This window comes from Palaemon carinicauda, chromosome 5 (assembly GCF_036898095.1).
Source record: "Palaemon carinicauda isolate YSFRI2023 chromosome 5, ASM3689809v2, whole genome shotgun sequence".
NCBI classification, from domain to species: domain Eukaryota; kingdom Metazoa; phylum Arthropoda; class Malacostraca; order Decapoda; family Palaemonidae; genus Palaemon; species Palaemon carinicauda.
Genome location: NC_090729.1, coordinates 141,382,632 through 141,406,939, shown reverse-complemented (window position 1 = coordinate 141,406,939; position 24,308 = coordinate 141,382,632).

The following is a 24,308-nucleotide window of genomic DNA, read 5'->3' as shown; positions in this document are numbered from 1 at the left end:
TTAAGTTATGTTACATAGTATTACAAAAGTGTTGCGTACCGAACGTGTTGCCGTCAAGTCTCCCTCCTCCCCTTCCTCTCTCCCTTCTCCTCCGCACACAATGCCGTTAGCTGCTACCGTCTGTCTCGAAGGTAAGAATTCCATAATAAAGGGATTTTGACAAAGGAAAAATCTATTTCTGGGGAGATACCTGTGACGCCCGGTGAAAAGAGTCCTTCTTTACACTTTTTTTATATAAATACTTCCAAATATACCAGAGAAATTTAAAGTATGGAATGCAGAGGTTACTACCCTCGCGCGAACACCCAGTGGGCGTCGTGTGAAAACCACTATTCACAGGCTGTCTTCCATTTAGATCATTCCTTCATCAAAGGGAAGGGGCGTAACAGAGACCCTATCTATCATACCTTCGCCACTCTACCGACGCCCGATGCTAGCGCCCTCTGAACTACATCCTTCTGCAAGAACTATGGCTTGGGAAGGAAAGGGTGGGACAACGTAAGGGAAGGGTTTCACCGGGCGGCACAGGTATCTCCCCAGAAATAGATTTTTCCTTTGTCAAAATCCCATTTCTGGGTCGACCTGTGACGCCAGGTGAAAATGTACCAGAGAATGCCTTCCAAGCCCAAAAAACACTATCAAATAAAAGGGATAAAGTGAAACACTATGAACCAAAAACAAAACACTATGTTAAGGTTGTCAAACTAAAAATATAACACATTAGCCAAACAGGAATCCCAATGATGGAGTGACAATAAGATGTAATGCAGGGAATCAACCCGAGAATCAAAACACAACACAAACCCGATCCTCACATGGCTAAAGAATGGTAACCTGAGCTAAAATAAGGTAAGGTTAAACATACTAACAGGTAATAACCAGGGTAACGAAGAAATGGTAACATAAAACTAGGGCTAAACGACCCACCCAGGAGATCGGCGACGTGGCAGGAAGGAGGGAGAAGGAGAGAGATGGATGAAAGGGAAGAGCAACGAGATTATTGGGGGAAGATAAGACTCCCAGCTGCAACCGTGGGGAATTTAAGAGCCTGGAGATTCTCCAAATAGTGGCGTTTGAAAACCATAGGAGATTTCCAACCCGTATACTTCTAAAGGTCAACCAGAACCATGTTCAGAAAGTAATTGGTGGCGGTTGCTACCTACCGGCTATCATGAGCATGGGGAAATGATTCCGGGTTACCTTACTAAATAAAGTACAGGGTCTGCTGCCTGATGCCTTGGATGGAAATAGCGCCTCCTTGTTCTCTGAGAAACAGGGGGCCAGACGAATGGGTGGCGGATCTAGCTAAAAAGGGCCTGAGTGTGGTGACTGCACACAGAGTAGTATCGTAGGGAAGAGGGATAGTCTTCCAAGGGGACCGCCTATCTTGCGGGTTCCCGTTTTCAGCTAGAATAGCTCTGTCTGGAGAAAGAGTACTTCACCTGACGGGAGGAAATCTATATTTTCAGGATTACATGAGAGAGCTGCTAATTCTGAGATTCTAGCACTTGAGGCCAAGGCCGTTAGGAATAAGGTCTTCCTAAGAAGAGTGATGTAGGAGCAGGATTCGATATCCGTGCCCGAAGCTAGCTTTAGTACGTCTTTCAGAGGCCAAGAGATCTTTTGTGGGCGAACCGAAAGTCTGAGCCTAACGCATACCTTCGGACTAGATGAGAAATAGGAATCAGTTAGGTCAATATTGAAACCCACGAGGAAGAAATTTTTCAGATCTTACTTAATCGCAGTTATAGTGCAAGCTGCTAGATCCTTGTCAAATAGGGACTTAAAGAATGATATGGCCAGATTAGAAGGCATGCGAGAAAGTTCCGACTTCTTTAGGAAACCTGCTAATTTTTAACAGCTGAAATGCGCCGTCTAATGGTAGAGTCCCTTTTGTCTGATTCTATGAAGAGGACATTTTCCGGGTCAATGTTCCCGTCCCTGTGGGGCTGCAAACTCATGATATCCACAAAGTTAGGATTGTGGCTATCCTTGAGGAATCTGACACAGTCTGCGTTTGGACTAATTGGGTCATATTGGGGAATGGGATCCGGAAGGGACAGAGTTTCAACTCGAGAAGGAGTGGACACCAACTGCTCTTTGGCCAGTACGGTGCTACTAAAGTAAAAAATGTCACATTTTATTGCAGATCATAACCAGTACATAAGTATTTTTGGGCTCAGGCCATGTCGTCCTGATGGAAGATTCCTTTAAGTAGCTTCCTAGGGTATATTTGACTACAGTGATATTCCCAGAGAATTTAACTTAAGGTCTCCAGAATTCTAACTCCTGGCACGAATATCCTTAAAGTTTCCTTTTAGGATATCGCATGATATCAGGGGACGTATTCTTCACACGCCACATAGCAATCTGCACCCCGCATAGCGTTTACGCTTCGAGGGGGAAAAGTTGCAAAATAAAAGAGGAGCCGTTATAAACTTCCCTTCCTCCATTACTGTTTGAGTACTCAGATGGCGCCATAATCGTCCGCCATCTTTATTCCTTTTTCTGTAGCGGTCTCTCTCGGTGGTTTTCCCAGTGCTCTCTCGTTATCAGGATTTATTATGCAATCTCCAGCTTCTGCCTCTGGAAAGTTGAGTATTTGATTCTTATGCTCTTTAAATTTAGCTCTGGCCGTAAAGTGAAAAATTGAATTGAATTAAACTAATTTTCTTGGCAGAGCTATTGCCTTAACCAGAGGCGTCTAAGGCGCTGTCGTTCGTAACGCAAGAGTTATTTAGATAGCCAGAACGACTTTCCCGGTATAATAGCTTAAATAAAAATAATTAGCTATTTAGTCTTCATTGCTAGGAATTAATTGTATTATGCCGATAGTATTCACATTAGTTTCGGCGAATTAGGTAGTTGATCTTGTTTACGTTAGGCTTCCTAGCCTAGGCATTATAGTTTACTCTCTTGCATGATATAATAAGTGTTCTGGTGCTATTAAATTTAAATGAAGATAATAGGCAATTTATACATGTAAGATATATGGATTGCATATACAGTGAACCCTCGTTTATCGCGGTAGATAGGTTCCAGACCCGACCGCGATAGGTGAAAATCCGCGAAGTAGTGACACCATATTTACGTATTTATTTAACATGTATATTCAGACTTTTAAAACCTTCCCTTGTACGTAGTACTGTTAACAAACTACCCTTTAATGTACAGAACACTTAATGCATGTACTACAGTACCCTAAACTAAAACAGGCACAAATATCAAAGGCGATTTTATATCATGCGTTTCCTAAACACGCCAAAAAGCACGATAAAAAATGGCAACCAATGTTTTGTTTAGTTCATCTCTGATCATAATGAAGAAACAAACGCATTTACACATCTGTGTATAGGTTAGTTTTTGCATCGATTATATTGATTATTCAGTACAGTATGTTGATTTTGTTATTACCAATGTTTTACTTAATTTTTCTTAGGACTTCCAAATGAAATGTTATGGAAAAACTTTTTACTTGAATCATGCAATGATATACAAATTAATGGTGACAGGGTAAATAAAAGAAATCGTTTAATTTATATTTAATTACAACAGTCAAAATGAAATAGAAAATTTATAACTGAGGAAAATAAAATTTAATCCCTTTGCTTGAGATAATCCTTGTCCTTTGTGCACTGTAACCCTTCCATACCGTGCTATATTCTTGGAGAGATGACCTCACGCCAGACACCACTCCAGCACAACATGGTCACCACTGAATTTTTCCATAACCTGACAATTACAATGAAATATCTATAATAAAGGTCATGGCCATCTATGGTTTAGACTAAGGCGTAAGCCTTAAATGTTTTTACTTAAATGTAAATATATAAAATGTAATAAATTAGATAGCAAAGACCGTAATATTCTTAGTATTTAGCTAAGTTTTAATCTAGCCTGATACAAATTTAAAGTTATTTGCTAGGTTAAGTGCCTAGCTTAAAATTTACTATAAGTTTTTTCCAGTGCTTAGTCTACTTAGCCAATATGTAAGCAAGCTCAATAGCCCAGTCTAAAGTTTTTAGAAGTTTTTTAACGTTAATATATAAAAGAACTGAGTTACTCGTTAGCTTAACCTCTGATACTTAAACCTCGTTGAGTTTTACAAAAGTTCACAAGAAAATAACTCTAATAACAATTATCAAGTTCCTTCTAAATATCACGAACTATCAGGTAATATTTTATAGGACGTGCAAGTTAGGTTAATGAACCGACTAAGTTCATATATAAGCAATTTGAAAATCAACTGAAACACGCGTAAATGTAAATCGATCTTACCTCCAAACTGCTAAAAACCCGTCTCCTTTCTTTCCCCAATTCTTCGGTAATTTTGTTGAATTTCGCCTGCATCGTCAATGGCAGCTGTCCTCGGCAAACTTCTTAATGGTAAATCTTCATATTAATCATACCATTAAGCTCTGTGATCCATGAAGACAATAAGCAGACCGACTGATACACGAAAAACATGTAGGATGGTTCAACTACAGGTCCTGTCATTCTGGTCTTCGAGTCACAACTCCTCTTCTGCGTTTTGGCAGTTATATCGTCACCTCTTCTTCAAGACATTATATGGTCGCCTCTGCTAAACTTGTTATTTCGTTTATAGCTTTGGGTTTGAAAAGGTTAGTCAAGAAAACATTTACCATGAATCAGCCAAATTAACTTTATGAACATGAACTTTAGCCACAATAAAGTAATAATAGTAAATTTAAATATCTAATTACAACTTGGTGATTACGATTCATGAAAAGTAGAAGGAACTCAAAACATAAACTCCTAAATCCCATGCTTAACAAGAAACAAAATATTTTAAAAGGTATCCGGGAGTTTATGTAAATAAAAGAGAAATAACATACTGTCAAGTAAACAATAAATGTGAAATATATCTTTGATATATTTTTTATAAATGTTTTTCTTTATGACGCCGCCTGAAACGATGGCGTCATAAAGTACGCTCAGTAAACAACCAGTACCATGCTCAGTAAACAAACGAAGGCATTTAACGCGCATAATGAAAGTTATGAATAATGATATTACAGTAAAAGCTTTTAGAAAATATGTTATTACAAATATTATTTACCGTATCTATATAAAATCATACATACGTAGCAAAGCAGGAAAACAATTTACGAGAGAGAGAGAGAGAGAGAGAGAGAGAGAGAGAGAGAGAGAGAGAGAGAGAGAGAGAGAGAGAGAGAGAGAGTTGTTTTACGTACGTAAATGTAAATTTTAAACAAAAAAAATAGCCCCATTTCATATAAAATAGGTTATTACAAATATTTTACTTTATCATATTACAGTAGTCTGTATAATACTGTAAAGTTCAGTACAGTATGTTGTTGTTATAGTCGTGGCGATGAAATTCTCACAAAACAAAATCATGGCATTCGATTACAACAGCTGATTCATTCTCTCTCTCTCTCTCTCTCTCTCTCTCTCTCTCTCTCTCTCTCTCTCTCTCTCTCTCTCTCTCTCTCTCTCTTCCCGGTTACCCTCATATACAGGGTAATCCCTCCTTCACTCTGAGTGTAGCCTGTGGCTACAATCCTAGTTGATCTTGCCTCGAATTGTCATTCAGGCAAGTCTAGGCTAGGGTTTTTTTGCCCCTTCACCTAGCTTCTGATGGTGAGCTTTGCGGTTGGGTCAGAACCTCAGAGTACTTGTCATGTGCCGGCAACTGATCAACAGGGTGAATGTACTCCCCTGTTGGGCCTTGTTGGTTGGCATAGGGGGCCTTGCCTCCCTAAACTGCACTTGAAGGGGTCATGTGATCCCCCTTCTCCCTGTGGTTTAGTCGACTAGTCCTGTGCTCACAGACCCTAAGCTGAAGAATAGAGATTATTTTTCTGCCTAGGATGGCGCCGGCATTGGGACTCTGTTTCTCTATGATTAAGGGTGGCGGCTAGATGATTGCCGGGCCCCTTACTGTATTGGCAGACCCTAGACTGGGGAATGAATTCTCCGTCCGCCTAGGATGGCGCCGATACTGAAGTAGAGCTTCCTCAAGGTGGGGTAGGGCCGACATGTTGCCGGCTCCTCTCACACCTTATACAGGACCCTATCCCCTCCCCATTCTGTCCTTTAGTGATGACCTAGCCATCACATCCCTGTGGCCGTTGTCCTACAATCTCGCCGATTGCCAGCAGGCTGTAGGGCCAGCTTGGGCTTCTGCCTGTATGGCCTAGTTGTATAGCTTCCCTATCGGACATGGAGCTCCGGGATAGCTGTATCGGCAGGTCTAGCTGCCGGCAGGAGACCCATTTACTTTAGAGTGTTCTTCAGTTCTCCCTTGGGCTGCCATTCACATCCTATGACTGGCAGATACCGGCACGGAGGTGGATGGGTGGAAGCTTGATTATCCTATATGCTCCCCTTCCATTAGAACCCTCATTCCGGAGGAAGGAAGTGAGACAGTGCTCTTACATCACCCTTCACTCCTTGCTTTCTCTCTCTCTACTGGCTAGTGCCGCCAGCTACTAACCTAACTGGCGGCTGCTGGCCACTAACTTACCGGCAAGATGCAGGCTAGACTTGTGGTCCGACAGCTGTTAATTCACTGTCACATCTGACTTTGCCGGCGAGAGCCGGCCGAGTCTGGTATACCGGCCACTACCCTGTCACATTAAATGCTGTCTGGGGTAGTGTGCCAACAGCCGGTGACCCGCTGGTGTCCGGCAAGCCGCCGGAAATCCGATGGGCCGCCAGCCATAAAAATTATCAATGTTGTGTCAGTTGAATTGAGCCTTAGGTACTAGCCTTGCCAGCTACGTGCTGGCAGCAACTACGGTATATGTATATACAGTAGCCAGTACATCTGTAGTATAGAGCATACTGCTGACAGAAAACTATGGTATAAAATTATACAGTAGTTAAATTTTCCAACATACTCTGTGTGTCCAGGCGCAGTCTATTGTTGAGACCTTATAAGATTGGGAAAGGAATTCCCTTTCTTTATAATGCTAGATGATCAGTTATTAATGACCCTCATTATTCATCCTTTTGGAAGTGGGTGTTGGTTACACTATTCTATCCTTATAGGCTAGACTCTTCCACCGGGCCTCCTGAGGAGGATAACCCTAGGGTTAATATTGAGGGAGGTCACAGCAATTGGCTGGGCGGGAAACTCACGTATGTGTCTTTCCTATTTCATTTTTAGCTTACCTATCCTAAGTTACATGCAATAAAATAAAATGGAAAATATTATTATAATATTTATTAGTTTATCTAGTGAGATAGACTACGTTATACTCATTTTATTTTCCTCTCTTTGCAGGAGGACCATGTGAAGTGTAACAGCGTCTTCTGCAACGTGCGTAGCAGGGACTTCTGTGGCCATCTGGAGTGTAGGACACACTCCCGCTGCTCCATCACCAAGGGACCTCTCGAATACTGGGACCCACCGGTATGTACTGTATGTAAAGACCTGGTGTATGAGGCTTTCGAAAATCCCAAGACAACGGAGTCAAGGGATGCAGCTCTGGACAAGCTGCGCAAATGGGTTCGTGGCTTCCAAAAGAATGCCACGGGGCCTTACCTCCCTAGTGAGCGTATGAGAGCCTGTCTATTCCCCAAAGCATCTGCGGATGCTGTTATTCCTCAGCCTCACCCTGAGATCCCTTGCATCCAGATAGCCGGGGACACGGATGTCTCGGATATGATGAAGGACATCCATCTAGATGATGAGAGGATGTCAGAGGTGTCAAAGGACACCGAAAAGGACCTTCTGGTGGAAGGTCGAGATGAGGAGTCAATGTTGGCTCCAGAGACGGAAGAGGATGAAGTCGAAACAGTGTCTGTTTCGTCGGTTCCTGCCCCAGAACCCGTGCCCTCTACGTCCTCCACTTCTCAACCCGAAAAGTCAGACGACACCCTGTCTGCCATCAAAGCTATGATGGAGATGTTCGAGAAGAAGAGCGAACAAAGGGAAGCTGCGTTCAGGAAGGAGATTCTTCAGCTGGCAGCGACCCGTTGGTCTCAAAGGAGACTCAACGTAAAGGATCTTCCCTCGTGTTCCGAGGTAAACCCATGGAGGCATGCCGAGTACATGCCGATTACAAACGGTAAGATCTTTATTTCAGAGAAGCTGGAAGCCGTCCTTATCGAGGACATTGAGTTCTGGCCCAGCTTTGAGTTCTATTCAGACTGCTTCGTTCATCTAAGGGTGGAACCTGTATCAAAGGAGGAGACAGAGCCTAAGGAGGTCATAGTGCTTGACCATACGAAGGCTCAGGCTTTGCTAGCCAGCAGTTTGAAGGACAGGGGCTTCACCAATTCAAAGGTGCCGGCCCTGAGCTAGAAACATCCCTCTTTTCTTGCTCCAGCAACTATGGCCTTCCCCTTTGTGGAAAAGGGTTTAAGGCAGTGGAAGCTGGGAGACCTTGCCCTACACTGGAGGAGTGTAGGCCCCTTTCCCTAGCCTTGCCAATGGGTCACAAACACTTGAAGGATATTCAGCTTACCTTCTCAGTCGGGAAGTTGGAGGCTGATATCGCTGAACGTCAGTTCAGGGAAAACCTCCCCAAGTTGTGTGAGTTTCTCCTGCGCAGGGAACAAGATACAAAGGAGAGGCTTGCTGCCTCTCTGTCCCTCCAGGTGACCATGGAGGCAATGGCCAGTGAACATAGATCCCCAGATATGTTCATGGTCATGGCCAAAACACATTTGGCAACTGTAACTAAAGACTTCTACAGCTTTGTTAGGGCAAGAAGGGCTTGTAGAGAGTTCGTGTTTGGCTCGGCTGCGGTCAAACATGAGCCCAGGAAGTTGATATCTTCCAATATCTGGAGGAAAGTCCTATTCCCAAACGAATTGGTCAAAGAAATAGTCGACAAGGCCGCCACGGTGAATAGATATCTTCTCCAGAAGTAGGGCATGTCGGCTAAGAGGAAGTCTTCTCCGGATGAGGGTCCCCAACCGAAGAGGAAGGCAAAGAGGCCAAGAGCACCTTCTCACCCTGCTAGACAACAACAACTTCCTATGACCGCGGTGCCACAGATGGTGGCACAGCCCCAACCCACTTACCAGATGGTACCCCAGCAGGTGGTGACTCAGTCACCAGCCTTTACTCCCGCCTATGAGAGGCAGACCACCACCTTTCGCCCTAAAGGTAGGGGGTCAGGTAGAGATTCCCCTAGACGTCCCTCGAGAGGAAGAGGGGGTAGGGGAGCACGCGGTCAAGGAGGCAAGCCCACCGGAAACCAGAAGCAATGAGATGCTTCCGGTAGGAGGAAGACTCCGACTCTTCCGGGATCGTTGGACCTTCGATCCCTGGGCCCACAGCCTAATCAAGAACGGACTGGGTTGGAGCTGGAAGACAGCTCCACCTTCATTTCCTCAGTTCTTCCAACACTCCACCCCTGTTCTGGAAGAATATACCCGAGAGCTCTTGAGCAAACGGGTGACAGAGAGGGCAAAGTCCATCAAATTTCAAGGTAGGCTGTTTTGTGTTCCCAAGAAGGACTCAGACAAACTCAGAGTCATTCTGGATTTGTCGCCACTCAACAAGTTTATCGAGAACGACAAGTTCCAGATGCTAACCCTTCAACACATAAGGGCCCTGTTGCCCAAAAGGGCATACACAGTCTCCATAGACATGGCAGATGCCTATTGGCACATTTCGATCAATCGCCAACTCTCCTCCTACCTAGGATTCAGGCTACAAAAAAGAAAGTACGCTTTCAGAGCCATGCCCTTCAGACTAAACATAGCCCCAAGGATCTTTACGAAGCTTGCAGAAGCAGTCGTTCAACAACTACGCCTACAAGGTGTCCAGGTGGTATCCTATCTGGACGATTGGCTGGTGTGGGCAGCATCCGAGTCGAAATGCATGCAAGCATCCAAGAAAGTGATTCAGTTCCTGGAACATCTAGGATTCAAGATCAACACCAAAAAGTCTCGATTATCTCCAGCTCAGAAATTCCAATGGCTAGACATATATTGGGACTTACAGTCACATTGTCTCTCCATTACATAAAAGAAGAGGAGAGAGATAGCGGGATCTGTCAAGAGACTTCTAAAATCCGACAGGATTTCAAGACGCCAACAGGAGAGAGTGCTGGGCTCCCTTCAGTTTGCATCAGTGACAGACCCAGTGCTAAGAGCACAGCTGAAAGATGCATCAGGAGTCTGGAGAAGATACGCATCAAATGCTCGAAGAGATCTAAGAAGACCAATACTGATTCGGCTACGATCACTTCTCAAGCCATGGTCGGAGGCCAGAAACTTCAAGAGGTCAACACCTCTGCAACCGCCTCCACCCTCAGTAATCATCCACACGGATGCATCATTGGAAGGATGGGGAGGTCACTCTCATCAACGCAGAGTTCAAGGAACTTGGTTCTCTCTATTCAAGACCTTCCATATCAACATTTTGGAGGCGATGACAGTCTTCCTCACACTGAAGAAATTATCCCCTCGCCCTTCAGTCCACATAACACTGATTTTGGACAGCGAGGTGGTAATGAGATGTCTGAATCGTCAAAGCCCGAGATCGCCTCAACTCAACCAAGTGATGTTGGCATCTTCCGTTTAGCGGAAAAGAAGAGATGGCACTTGTCAGCAGTTCCCCTTACGGGTTTCTGTAATGTGACAGCGGACGCTCTATCCAGGATAACTCCGATAGAGTCAGAATGGTCCCTAGACGCAAGATAATTCTCCTTCATCTTACATCAAGTCCCAGAACTGCAGATCGACCTCTTCGCAACGAGCGACAACAAGAAACTTCCTCGATACGTGGCCCCGTACGAGGACCCTCTAGCGGAAGCAGTGGACGCCATGTCCCTCGACTGGAACAAATGGACCAGGGTTTACCTGTTCCCTCCATCCAACCTGCTGATGAAGGTCCTCAACAAGCTGAGATCTTTTCAAGGAACAGCCGCCCTAGTGGCTCCCAAATGGCCCCAGAGCAACTGGTTCCCTTTAATTTTGGAATTACAGCCGAGGCTGATTCCCCTGCCGGACCCAGTTCTGTCTCAACAAGTACAGAAGTCGACTGTCTTCGCTTCATTACAGAAAACTCAAGACCTTCATCTCATGATTTTCTCTCCCTAGTAGTAAAGAAAAGGTTTGAGATCTCGAAAGAAAGGATATAATTCTTAGAGGAATATAAGTCAAAATCTACAAAAAGGCAATACGAGTCATCTTGGAAGAAGTGGGTGGCTTTTGTCAAGGCAAGAAAGTCAAAGGAAATCTCGATGGATTTCTGCTTGTCTTTCTTTATTCACCTTCATGAACAAGGTTTAGCAGCCAACACAATAACTACGTGTAAATCTGCCTTGACTAGACCCTTGCTTTATGCTTTCCAAGTAGACTTGTCTAATGAGATTTTTAACAAAATCCCTAAGCCCTATGCCAGGCTCAGGCCTGCAGCACCTCCAAGGTCCATCTCATGGTCTTTGGATAAGGTACTACATTCTGCTTCAAGTTTGGACAACGATACTTGCTCTTTGAAAGATTTGACTCAAAAAGTTATATTCTTGTTTGCTCTAGCCTCAGGGGCTAGAGTTAGTGAGATAGTGGCCTTGTCTAGAGAAGGCCATAATCCAGTTTGCTGAAACGGGAGAGCTAAATCTCTTTTCCGACCCAACGTTTCTCGCCAAGAATGAGCTACCCATTAAGAGGTGGGGTCCCTGGAGAATCTGCCCTCTGAAGGAAGATGCCTCGCTGTGTCCAGTGGAGAGTCTAAAGGTCTATCTTCGCAGAACTTCAGACTTCAGGGGAGGACAGCTTTTTAAAGGAGAAACATCGGGCTCAAACTTATCCCTGAAACAACTAAGGGTGAAGATCACCTACTTCATTCGCAGAGCGGATCCTGACAGTACACCCACAGGTCATGATCCTAGGAAAATTGCTTCTTCGTTAAACTTTTTCCAGCTCATGGATTTCGAGAGCCTTCGCTCGTTTACTGGATGGAAGTCATCCAGAGTGTTTTTCAAACACTATGCGAAGGAAGTGCAAGAATTAAAACGTGGTAGCGGCAGGTAGTGTACTAAAATCTGTCGCTTAGTGCTGCGAGGAGCAGTGAATTATGTGGGACTGTAATTTTAAAGGGTGTACATGTTGGCACTTTATAGTGCAACATGGTAAGTGAAATGTCATCATGGTGACATTATGGACTGTTCCAGTGTGCAAAGGTGATGAAACATAGACTGAACACTAAGTGCCATGTGTTTTTTACACAAGTGTAAATAGACAGACTTCTCAGAAAGACATTAGAAAATTTATTAAATTTTCATGTGAGTGGCAAAGATTTTGTTTTCAGGTAAAACAAGTATTTCTGATTTATTCTGTTTTGTCTATGTTAATTAATTCTATTTCACTTGCATTTTTATGTTATAAATGTATGCTGAATTCTTATTTATTGTTTGACAATAAATGATTAATTGTTTTGTGCGTCTTATTTCGCCCTAAACATTTTAATAAAATTATGTGTGAGCATTCCTTTCATTCCTTATTATTCTGCATAATTATATCGAGCAAAGGTAGTTACTTTGTTCCTATATGTAAACAAACCTTTCTAGCTAAAAGTAACTTGTTTCAATACAAGATATAAACTTGTCTGTTGCGGTATACAACTGGACTGCTATACCTCAGATGCTATGGTGGCTGACATGAACCTGTGTTCATATTATAAATACAAACTTTGGCTAAAGGCATACAGTGAGACCTGTATGTCCTTTTGAATGCTAGGTTGGTCATATGAAATATGCAACTTCGAGACTTTTTCCCGAGTCTAGTTCGACTCTTCCCTGTAGGGGACAGGAAGCACTAACATAGTATATGATTAGAAGAAATGACATATAACGGTAATGTCATAGGTCACTTAGGTCTAGATGACCAAGGGAATATTGTCTTGAGTTTTAAGGCACAACTGGGAAATCCGAGGATGCATTAATGCTCTGGTAAACTTCCATCAGGACGACATGGCCTGAGCCCAAATAACGGATTTTGAGCGAAGCGAAAAATCTATTTTTGGGTGAGATAGCCATGTTGTCCTGATGGTCCCGCCCTCCTTTCTATGAAAGGCCTTGGCAGGATCCCTCCCGATAATACTGTATCTATAAGTACCGGCTTAACGCTACAAGGAATAAAGATGGTGGACGATTATGGCGCCATCTGAGTACTCAAACAGTAACGGAGGAAGGGAACTTTATAACGGCTCCTCTTTTATTTTGCCACTTTTCCCCCTCGAAGCGTAAACGCTATGCGGGGTGCAGATTGCTATGTGGCGTGTGAAGAATACGTCCCCAGATATTATGCGATATCCTAAAAGGAAACTTTAAGGATATTCGTGCCAGGAGTTAGAATTCTGGAGACCATAAGTTAAATTCTCTGGGAATATCACTGTAGTCAAATATACCCTAGGAAGCTACTTAAAGGAGCCTTCCATCAGGACGACATGGCTGTCTCACCAAAAAATAGATTTTTCGCTTCGCTCAAAATCCGTTTTGTTATTTTATGAGCGTAGGTTGTGAAATAGAACAATTAAAAACATGTCTTTCCACTGCAATATACTGTTTTTAGGTGTTTTATCAGAGGGTGGGAACGGATTAATTTTTTTTTTAGCTATTTTATATGGGAAAAATTGATTCGAGATACGAGCGAATTGACATACGAGCTCGGGTCCCGGGATGCATTAAGCTCGTATCTCAAGGTATTACTGTACTGCTACTGGCAGTACTTTTATGATACAATTTTTTAAATTAAATTCTCCCAGTAAACTTAAAGATAAGATTTCTAATTACACCCTGACAGGCAGGCACACAAAATTTAGCATAAATTTGGATACCACTAAAAAATCCAGTTACTATAAGTAACATATGCATTTCAACATTATAAGCCACTGAAAGTCTCTTCATACTGCATTCTGTGAAATGACAACAGAGGTTTTCAGCATAAAGGGGAGTATAGTAATCTCTGAATAGTGATACTTTTACATCAGGTGAACACATGAAATTTCCTCATTAACATATTACCCTGTCCTTATAGTTTACGACATTGACGTAATATGACAAATGTGGAAATAAGTTGTATTTTTTGTATCTATATAAACTGGGAGCTCTTTACAGTGGAGATATATTTTGGCAATAGCTGAAACCATCTGTTAAGCTTTTTACGAGAAGTGATTATCCTTCGTTAGTTAAGGGGCCGCCAAACAGAGTAGTAGACCAGCCACCCCGCTCACATCACTAGTAACAAACCGTCACTTTGCGATTGCAGCAGGACTTCCCGGGGAAGGTGGTGGCGTGACCAGTATGTGTACAGAGCTCCAGGTTTGTATAATTAGGAAAAATACAAATTATTTCCAATGTCATTTGTTCCGACACTATATAGAAACCATTATGCTCTTTACAGCGGAGTGGTGGGTGGAAGTCCCCAAACCAACTGGCTGGTGACTGATCAGGAGTGTTTACTCTTTGCTTCACACAAGCTGTTTAAAGGCACCCTGACACCTCATTAACCCTTGAGGGTTAACAGCCCGAATAATCCGTGCTAGGTGTATTAATTAAGCTATGTGACTTGACCAGGTGAGTGTAAATTTGGAGCTAAACTCCTCACTTAACCTAGACATTGCTCAACTAGACCTCACTTTGATATCGGAGACATAACAAATATATGCAGTACTGTATATCAGGTTACATTAGGGACGATGGTACCCACCTGCAGTTAGAGGAGGCCAGCTTGCAAAGTTCCTCAGATGCTGAACCCCAAAAGAGGGGAGAATGAAGTAGTAAGTGGCCAGTCACTCACACATCTATTCTAGACTTACTCACGGGTAACATGTGCCCTTAACTTGCTGCTGCTTGTTGTTGCCCACAATTTGTGCAGCCACCACTGGCCCTAAGGTAAAAGTATCTAGGTTCCTGTGGGTTATGTCTTGCAGGTAGTGGGTAGTGAACAGGGTTTACCGTTTCCATACGCCCGCGTGTGGTATCTGCGTCACAGAGAAATTCTTTCTGAATGCCAGGGACACATGCTGATGCCCCGGACATCGTGAACTCGCGGTCGATGACCGAAAGGTGAGGAGCATGGATGTTTAGCTCTCATGATCAACTATCTGATCCAGGAATAGATGTAGTTCTTAGTGAACATCCTTTTGACTCTTCCCAAGCTAACAAAGAGCTTGTTGATATGAGGGTGGGCTCTGGTAGTTCTTTTAAGGTATTTCCGTAGTGCCCTTACAGGGTAGAGTAAGAGTTGATCTGGGTTATCTGTTATGGAACAGCGACTCTCAACCCCCAAGGCCCCGAATCTAGGATCAGCTACAGCCGGATTTTGAGTCTTTTGAGTCTTAGCCACGAAATCAGGGAGGAAGCCGAGTGTCACCTACTCCCATCCCACTGAATGGGCAATATCGTAGGAAAGACCATGTAGCTCGTTGGCTCTCTTTACAGAGGCCAGGGCCAATAAGTCTTTAATGTCAAGTCATGATCTGGTGCTTGACGAAGAGGTCCATAAAGTGCTCGCCTTATGAACCTCTACATTGCAAGGAGGTCTCACTTCCGACTGAAGAGAGGCAATTCCATCAAGGAAATGTTAACTTCGTTCTGTCTAAAAACGAGTCTCAAGGCTGAGCAATAGCCTATGACCACTGATACCGAGCAAAGTTTTTCCTCCCTGAGGTACAACAGAAACTGCTATTGTTAGAATAGTGTCATTGAGGGGAGCGATACCCTGTCCACGACACCAACCACAAAAAATGGTCCACTTTCCCTGATATACGGCAGCAGACGACTCCTGAAGGTATACTGCCATTTTCTTTGCAAGTGGTCTTGCAAAGCCTCTCTTTCTGAGGAGTTACTGGATAACCTCCAGGCATGAAGATGAAGCGATAGAATCGCCTGATGGAAAATCTTCCCGTGTGGTTGTCTGAATAGATTGAGAAGTGGAGGGAACTCCCTCGGTGCCTCTGTGAGCAGATGCAGAAGATCCGGGAATCATTCTGAATGTGGCCACAGCGGAGTCATCAGGATCATCTAAAGGTCTTGTGATGCCCTAACCTTGTTCAGAAGCCTCCTTACTAGTCAGAAGAGAGTTAACACATTGACGTAAAGAGCGTCCCACCAATGTTAGAAGGCGCGTATTGTAACCCTGCTAAAGCGATACTTTACCATTGTGAGACATTACTATTTTTATACTTTGTGACAATGGTGGTACCCGGTCAAAAAGAACGAAGGATGTAAACAGTATCCAAAAAGGGCGTCCATGTTAAAAACAGTAACACCATGTTTTGAAATAAGTTATGTCATCTGTAATACAGTGAAGGGACAATAAATACAAGTGCTGATCCAGCAAGTTAAAAAAGGGGGGGTCGGAAAACATGACCAAAGCAGCTAGGGGTCCGGGGGTCGCTGTATGCTCCCTGGAAGCTAACAAAATTTCAAGCTAGGATACAGTAGCCTTCACTCAATACTTGTACCATCCAAGGGTCGGCCCTGTGTTTTGCCCAGTTCCATCACTTTTGCGAGAGGGAAACCCCAACCCATGGAACCTGAGGGACGGGAGCCTCTCTTCCAATCTCCTCCCGGCAAAACAGCTGTGGCGGGGTCTGGGGCTAATGGAGAGTCTGGTTTAGGAGGAGGAGACAGCAGAGGGGCCCTGTAGGAGAGCCGTGTTGCTGACGTCCACCCACTCGTCGAAGGTTCTGCCTGAGGCTGAGCAGTGTCGGACCGGAACGGCGGCCTAGGGCGGGAGTCTCTGGGGCAGGGATTTGGTAGCCTTGTGAAGAACGGCATCTTTGTTGGCCACACGCCACATCTCGAGGGTGTTGGCAACAAGGTCCTTTGGGAAGAGGTACTCTCCCGACACTGGAAAGCTCCTGAGAAAACGGGCTTCCCTGTCTGGAATCTTCTTAGGGAGCCGAGTCAGGATTGAGTCTCTGATACAGGATCCAATTCTCCCACTGGGTGAGGGCCTGTGAAGAGAGGAGGCTGATTGCCTTGCCCCTGACCACAACAACTCCCTCAGCTGGTCCCTCTCGACGTCCGTCTTGATGTGGCGGATGGTGAAAGCAGATGGCCCCATCCAGATGTCCAACCAAGAGGCTATGTGTGAGAACGATTGCGCCACGGCCTCAATCGAGAGAGCCTCCTGATCAGAGAATGAGATCCCCCCTGGATAACAGTTTGTCCTCTGCAATGCGGGGGACCAACTCCACCAGGTTATCCTCAACTGGTAGTTGCCCCGATGAAATGCTCTGTGCAACGTAGAACTGCCTGTGGCAGACCTTTGGGGGTGGAAGAAACTTGAGGGAGCTGTGTACTCTGAGGGAGTTTTTAGTGCCCGCAACCACTTCATCCAGGCTTGTGACGGCCCTGGAGACCGGTCTCGACCAGGGAAGAGAGAGGGTCGGTTTGCCTTCCTGCGGGGTCCCCAGGAACATCACCTCCGAGTCACCTTGCACAGCAGGCAAATGGGCGGGAATCTGACTTCTCATCAGGGCGATGACACGGCTGAAGGAGGAGGACTCATCCGAGGCGCCTTGGTCCAGCGACGATTTTGGGGGTCACCGTCCAAGGGCTGGTCCCTTGCCCGGTCTGAAGAGCGGCGAGGTAGCGAACCTGAAAGTTGAAGAGGTGAGGCAAGGCTCCGGCCTCTGTCCGATCTCAGTGAGGGGGAACAGTTATGATGGGAGGGCTACACCAATGACGAATGACAATCCCCGCTGGAGCCCCTGGACCAAACGTCGATCCGAGGGTCGTCGCTCAGCCCAAAGGGTAGGTCTACTGTGGATCGAGGGGGAGCGGCAGGGGTGATCATCTCCAAGGCGACCTAGATCCGACGGCCACAAGTGGGAGAGGTCCTGTAGGTCCCACGGGGACACTGGGGGCCACATTGCTCTCTGTGGGTCCTGCTCTCTCAGCGCTTGTTTCTACCTGAAGGCGACCTGCTCCTGCAGGCGTGTCTTGAGTAGGATCTACGGCGACTCCTGTCCCTGCGACTGCTCCTGGCCAGATGGCCCTTAAAGGGTGAGTCTATCTCTATGTAAGGCAACCTGGACCTATGCTTCTTCCAGCCACAGTCCTCTGTCCTGTTCCGAAATGGAAAAGAGAGGTCTGGGCTGGAGCTACTGAGGTGATGGGCCTCCCTACTCTTGACGACGACACTGACCGGCCAAGCACAGACCAGAACGGCTGAGAATCCCTATGAGGAGACCTGGAAGGGGTGATAGAGCTGTCCGTCCAGGAGTCCAGCTGCCAGTCTGGGGAACTCGAGAAATACTCTTGAAGTGACGAAGACAGTAGAGGAGGTGCTCTAATAAGGCCATCTGCGAGATGGCCTGGGCACCCACATGGCCCGTCGAGGCAGACGAGGCGGCTGGAAGGCCTATATGGTCTAGTGAGGCCACCCTAGAGACGGCCTAGGCACCCTCGTGGCCTGTCGAGAAAGACAAGGTGGTTGGAAGTTCTACGAGGTCCAGCACAGCCATCCGCGAGACGGCTGGGCTACCCACATGCACCATAACGGCAGACGAAGCAGCTGGGAGGCCCACGGGGTCCAGCGAGGCCACCCGTGATACGGCCTGGGCACCCACGTGGCCTGTCGAGGCAGACGAGGCAACTGGAAGGCCTACATGGTCCAGCGAGGGAGCCCACAAGATAGTGGGCATGAGCACGTGGTCCGACACGGGCTCAAAGGACAAGGAAGAACATGAGGTAGTCAGCATCTTGGTCAACACGTCGGTCGAGGGTTAACCACTAAGGCTCAAATGGGCCCAAACGGAAGATAAACTTTCTTGAATGGACGGCTTTTGGGAGGCAGAAGGTTGCGAGGCTGACATAGCTCCTTCCGTCGAAGGAGAAGCGGCCGTTCCCTTGATCAAAACAGGGGTAATAGAAGGAATGGAAGGGCCCCTCGCCGATGACGCCGTCAATGAAGACCCAGAACCCTTACTTCTCTTGAACTTCCTTTTCTTCTTGGTAGCCTCAAGAGTCCATTGCCAGTCAGGCCACACATCACACTCCGGGCAGGTGTCCTCACGAACGCACACTAGACCTCGACATGAAGAGCACAAAGAGTGGCAGGTGTCCTCACGAACGCGCGCTAGACCTCGATATGAAGTGCACAAAGAGTGAGGATCTATCTTCATGTGTGAGAGAAAAGCCTCCTAGGACTTATCACTAACACCCGGACAACAACGTTCCACACGCTCATGCTCATGCTCCATGCTAAATGGAAAGCAAGTAACACAATCACAAACACAACGTGACAAGGAAATGCTGAGTGCAACACAAAGGAAACACTGGTCAGTTACGGGATGAATGACGCATGACCTTTCTACAGGTCGACCAGATTCGTACTGGTGATTATGCCCGGCCTTGACTTAGACGGGCTGAGTGAGTTTTCTCATATCCCCAGTAGGGTTTGTGGGTACTGCCAAATGTATGGTGTGGGGGGAGAACTGGGAAGGCCTCACAGAAAATTCTGGTCGTTACGGGGGTGACTCCCCAGATCTCCTAAAATGATGTTCCTCGTAAGTGTAGCCATGAAAAATACAAATTACTTAAAATTTGCTATTTTAGAGCTATTTATCATGTTTTATACCATTTTCACTTTATAATTTAATATTATAAGATGAAAATGCATTATGCAATAACAGTATCCCGATAAAATATATAGTTACTTTTAGTACATGACTATACTTTCCTGGGAAACCTCCTCTAACTACCTCTGAGTTATAACTGTAGGCATAATTATTGGAGTGCTTGCATTCTTGCGTTCAACTATCAACCAACAGCAATTCTAGACTTGTCGTATTGTAATTAGGGTAAATATATTATACTTTAATTTCTAGCCAAATACATAAACCATATATTTTTCCTACTCGCTATCTTGTGTTTTATGCATTTCTGACCATGATTATTGGGGCAAACCACCCATTCATGAGTTTTTGGACCCCCTTACATGAACACAGTTATGGGGGATTCCAGTGGAAAACCGTGTTTTTTTTTGGGGGGGGATGCCTAAAAACGAGTGATTTGCAGCAATAATAATGGTCAGATATGCAAAATAAACATTAGATAACCAGTTGGAAAAATATATGGTTCATATAAGTGGCTGAAAATTAAGGTATCACAATTATCTATGATTCACTTCACGTCCTTCTAATGGATTTTGCTCCGCCGTGCGCTCGCTTCGCTCGCGGAAAAAAAAAAAAACTGCAAGCTCCGTATTTACTGGCAAGCGTTAATGTTGAGCTGTGCTCGCATTCCCCATGGCTCATTGTTTCGGGTTATTTTTTACTTTCACATGGATAACAATAGCTATATACTGAACGGAGAGCCTTTCTATCCTAATTAATTTCCGACATAGATGAAATTACACTAATTGACCGATAGGTAAGTTATTATGCCCGAACCCCCATTAAACATATAGAGAAAAATACCAAACTAGCCAGCACTCGTCCATTTCTTCTAGCGAATTTCAGTTTCGTTTGTAATTAGATTTAGTATCATATATTAACCAATGAAATAACACGAGAGAGAGAGAGAGAGAGAGAGAGAGAGAGAGAGAGATTTCAATATTCCACAAATCTTTACTACATTTTTCTTGTAGCAACTATTGAACAGAAGTTGATTATTTAGTGTTAGTTTAATCCAAAGTTAAAGGTTTTCGTAAAATCCAAGCTTGGTATCACGACCTTTTAATTTTTTCATATTAGACACTTCTCTGAAAAAACCTGGTTTAGATTTCTTTCAAGATTTTTCTTTCTTCCGTTTTCATACAAGCTACTGCACTATTTTTCTATTTATTTTCATAGAAACAGTAAAGAACACCATACTAGTTACCTTGCAAATCAAAACCTAATTTTTGTTTGAAACATATACTACATTTAGAACAGGTAACCAACTTATTGAACAATAATAGAATTATTGAGTTTTCATGCCACGTAGATTTGTTAATCATATCACATTCCAATATTTACAAGTAATATTGAATTAAAATCGTCTCAACCACAATATATTTTAAACCTATTTAAATTTTTACTTTTAATAGAAGTTTTGTCCCAGGTGCTGACCAGAACAAAATTTAACCGATAAAACAGCCATATCAAAGTTTTCTGAGAATGGATCTGACACCCTCGAAAATTCTATTGTCACGTGACAAGTGTTCAAACACATGGTTTAATCAAGGTCCTTTAATGGGAGAGGTCGGCTCATCAGCAAGCGAAAATACGTTCCGTCTGCGCATGACGTCACACCTCGTATAGTCTCCCTTGACAGCATTGACTGACAGGTATACGTAGTAACACGATGCAAGGATACCTTTCCAAAATAAAAATACTTCTTAATATTTTATTATTTTCTTTTATTAAAGTACAGATTATCCTTATGGCAAACCATACATCAAAGTTTATTATATTCTGATGCTTCTAAACATAGTCATAAGGTATAGATGTATCTGGAAAGGGAACACAAATACTGTAATGTATTGACTGGAATTTGTGTAATTTGTAAAGGCAATTAAATTTTGGATTCGTTACCCTCATTCCCAGCATAGCATCAAACATTCTTTTTAGAACACTTTTCTGGCTATCCAAATCTCTCCCAAATACATTGCGGGCTTTTATGTCTCCTAACATCATAGAGGAATTCATGACATCGAACCATTCATTCACTGTATCTATAAAATTGGCAGTTTCCTTCTAATTGTTGCTCTCTAATAAGCCCCTTTCTCCTAAAAAATACAATGCCTTAGCACATGGCTTTGAAAGTAGCTGTGCAGCATACTTTACACGCTGTCTTTGTAAGCCACTTACATTGATATGTGTTTTATTAATTTTAAATGCTAAGGCATACTCGGATACGGTTTTCATTAGCATTTAACAGACACGGGCATCAGATACGCTATTTCCATTTTCCTTATGAAAACCGTGATCCAGAAAATGATATCTAATTAACTTTATCATATGGGGAGCATCAGCAAATATGAAGACATTCCTGTCAGCACATGGGTTTTTAAAAAAGACTTTTTCTGGGTTAAGGGGATCAATCCCGAATTCTTTCCAAACCCTCAAATTAGTAGATCCAGGATCATGGACAATTGCCACGACGGCAAATCCAGCCTTTTCAACATTTACAATGATATCAGTCAGTTTTTTATGCACATTAGAGTCATCATATTGGTAGTATATGGGTTGCTTCCAGGTTGCCGTCAAACCTCTTAACATAACCACTTAACTTTATCATGAGGTTCATACAAAACATCCATCCCTTTGTCATAAATCCACTTACTAGAAATATTCATTTCATCAAATGAAATAACGGCAAGTTTTTCAATTTCCGTCATTGTTTCTGATTTTGCCCTCATCAGTGACAGAACCGAATGCAAAATACCCGGCTCACATTTGAGATTTTGCGTTCGTTTATTCAGTGTACTTTTTGATGGCAGAGGAAATCCTTTTTTAGTTTGCAAATATGAATAGCATTTGGTGCTCATGCTTCTGAGAGTGAAAGCTAACGATATGTCTTCATCGCTGCATTGACTGACAGACATTAGTTATGAGAGATTTTATCTGTGTTGCTCTTAGCACAGGTTGAAATAACTTGTTTATTTCAGTTAATGTGAACTTAGGTTCTGTCACTTCCGTTTCCAAACTAACCAGTTTCAGGAGTTCTTGATTGGTCTTTTCAAAATGTTCTATCTTTTTCTTCTGGAAGTCAAGTCAAACCTCAGCCACCGACACCGATAAATGACGTCACAAAAGCTCCGCCCCCATGCGCGTACCTCACTGATGAGCCGACCTCTCCCATTAAAGGACCTTGGGTTTAATCTCCTTAAAAAGATTGCATCGAAATAAATGTAGCAAAGTAAACAAAAACGCGTAATTTACCGACAGGAATATGCACACCAACAGATCATGAATAAACATTAAAACCCCGAATACTACAGATATTTAGCGTATATCTGACGTTAACATATACATACGGCAGTAGGCTATACCAAGGGAGGGCAGAAGAGAAACAGCTGTCCTGTGAAAGAGCCAAAATTCCCTCTCTCTCCATGTGCCTATAATGTGTCTTCTCCCAAGTGATTTTGTGCCCCAGCGTATATCGTGTAAAAATTGCCAGAAATTTTAAATTTATGGTGTTGTGGTGAGTGTTGGTATTATGTAAATTTTTGTAACTGGCCCTGTGCAAATAAGAAACGTGAAGTATATTTGTAACGTTACCTGGTCAACTTCGTGTTAGCTAAATATGTAAGTTTATCAGTTACTTTATGTAATTTCTTAAATAAGTGTCAAGACTAATTAATTGTGTAATATTTAATTTCAAGTGGAACAAGTGATTGTATAATTTTCATAAGTATTTATTTCTTAGTCTAAGGCTTTTATTCCAATTAAATATTTCGAATGAAGTATATAATTTTCAGAATGTAATTATTTCTTTTGTTTTAGTCTAAGGTTTTAGGCAGATCTAATATTTCAAGTCAAGTGATTATATAATTTTCATAGCATAACATTGTTTGTCTTAATCTAAGTTTTGATCAGACTTAATATTTCGAGTGATTTAATTTTATTTATATATAAATTCTTTTTAAAGTGTTGTAATTTATATAGAATATATTTATTTTTGTAATGAGTGTATTATTTCAATCACCAGTGTTTATTTCATACTCGCTCGTATCTTGTTAATGAATCGAAGTAAGAAGTTGTTTAAATAGATCATAATAATAACTACCCAGTTTTTTTTTTTTTTAGTGTACTTAAGAGACCTTTGGATATTCAGTGTTTTATATATTGCTGTCTGGGAGTTATATAAAACTGTCTCAGAGCTCAGGTATTAATATTTCCATTTGTAACAGAGTTAATGTAAAAACAAACAGGTGAGTTTGGAACTCGAGAGGGTTGTTTAGTTTGCCAGCCGTAATATATGTAATATATTTTGGTTCCCAGACATAGGACAATAGTATAATATATATATATATATATATATATATATATATATATGTATATATATATATATATATATATATATATATATATATATATATATATATATATATATATATATATATACACACACACACACATGCACACACAATCATCAGCCGTTATTAGTCCACTGCAGAACAAAGGCCTCAGACACGTCCTTCTCTTGTGTCTGTCTATTGTCTTTCTTTGTCAGTCCATGCCCACAAACTTTCTTATTTTGTCGATCCATCGTCTTCTCTTCCTTTCCCTGCTTCTTTTACGCACTTTAGGGACCCATTCTGTTATTCCTAATATTCATCTATTGTCAGTCATCTTCATTCTATGTCCTGCTCATGTCCATTTCTTTTTCTCACATGTTAGAATATCCTTTACTTTA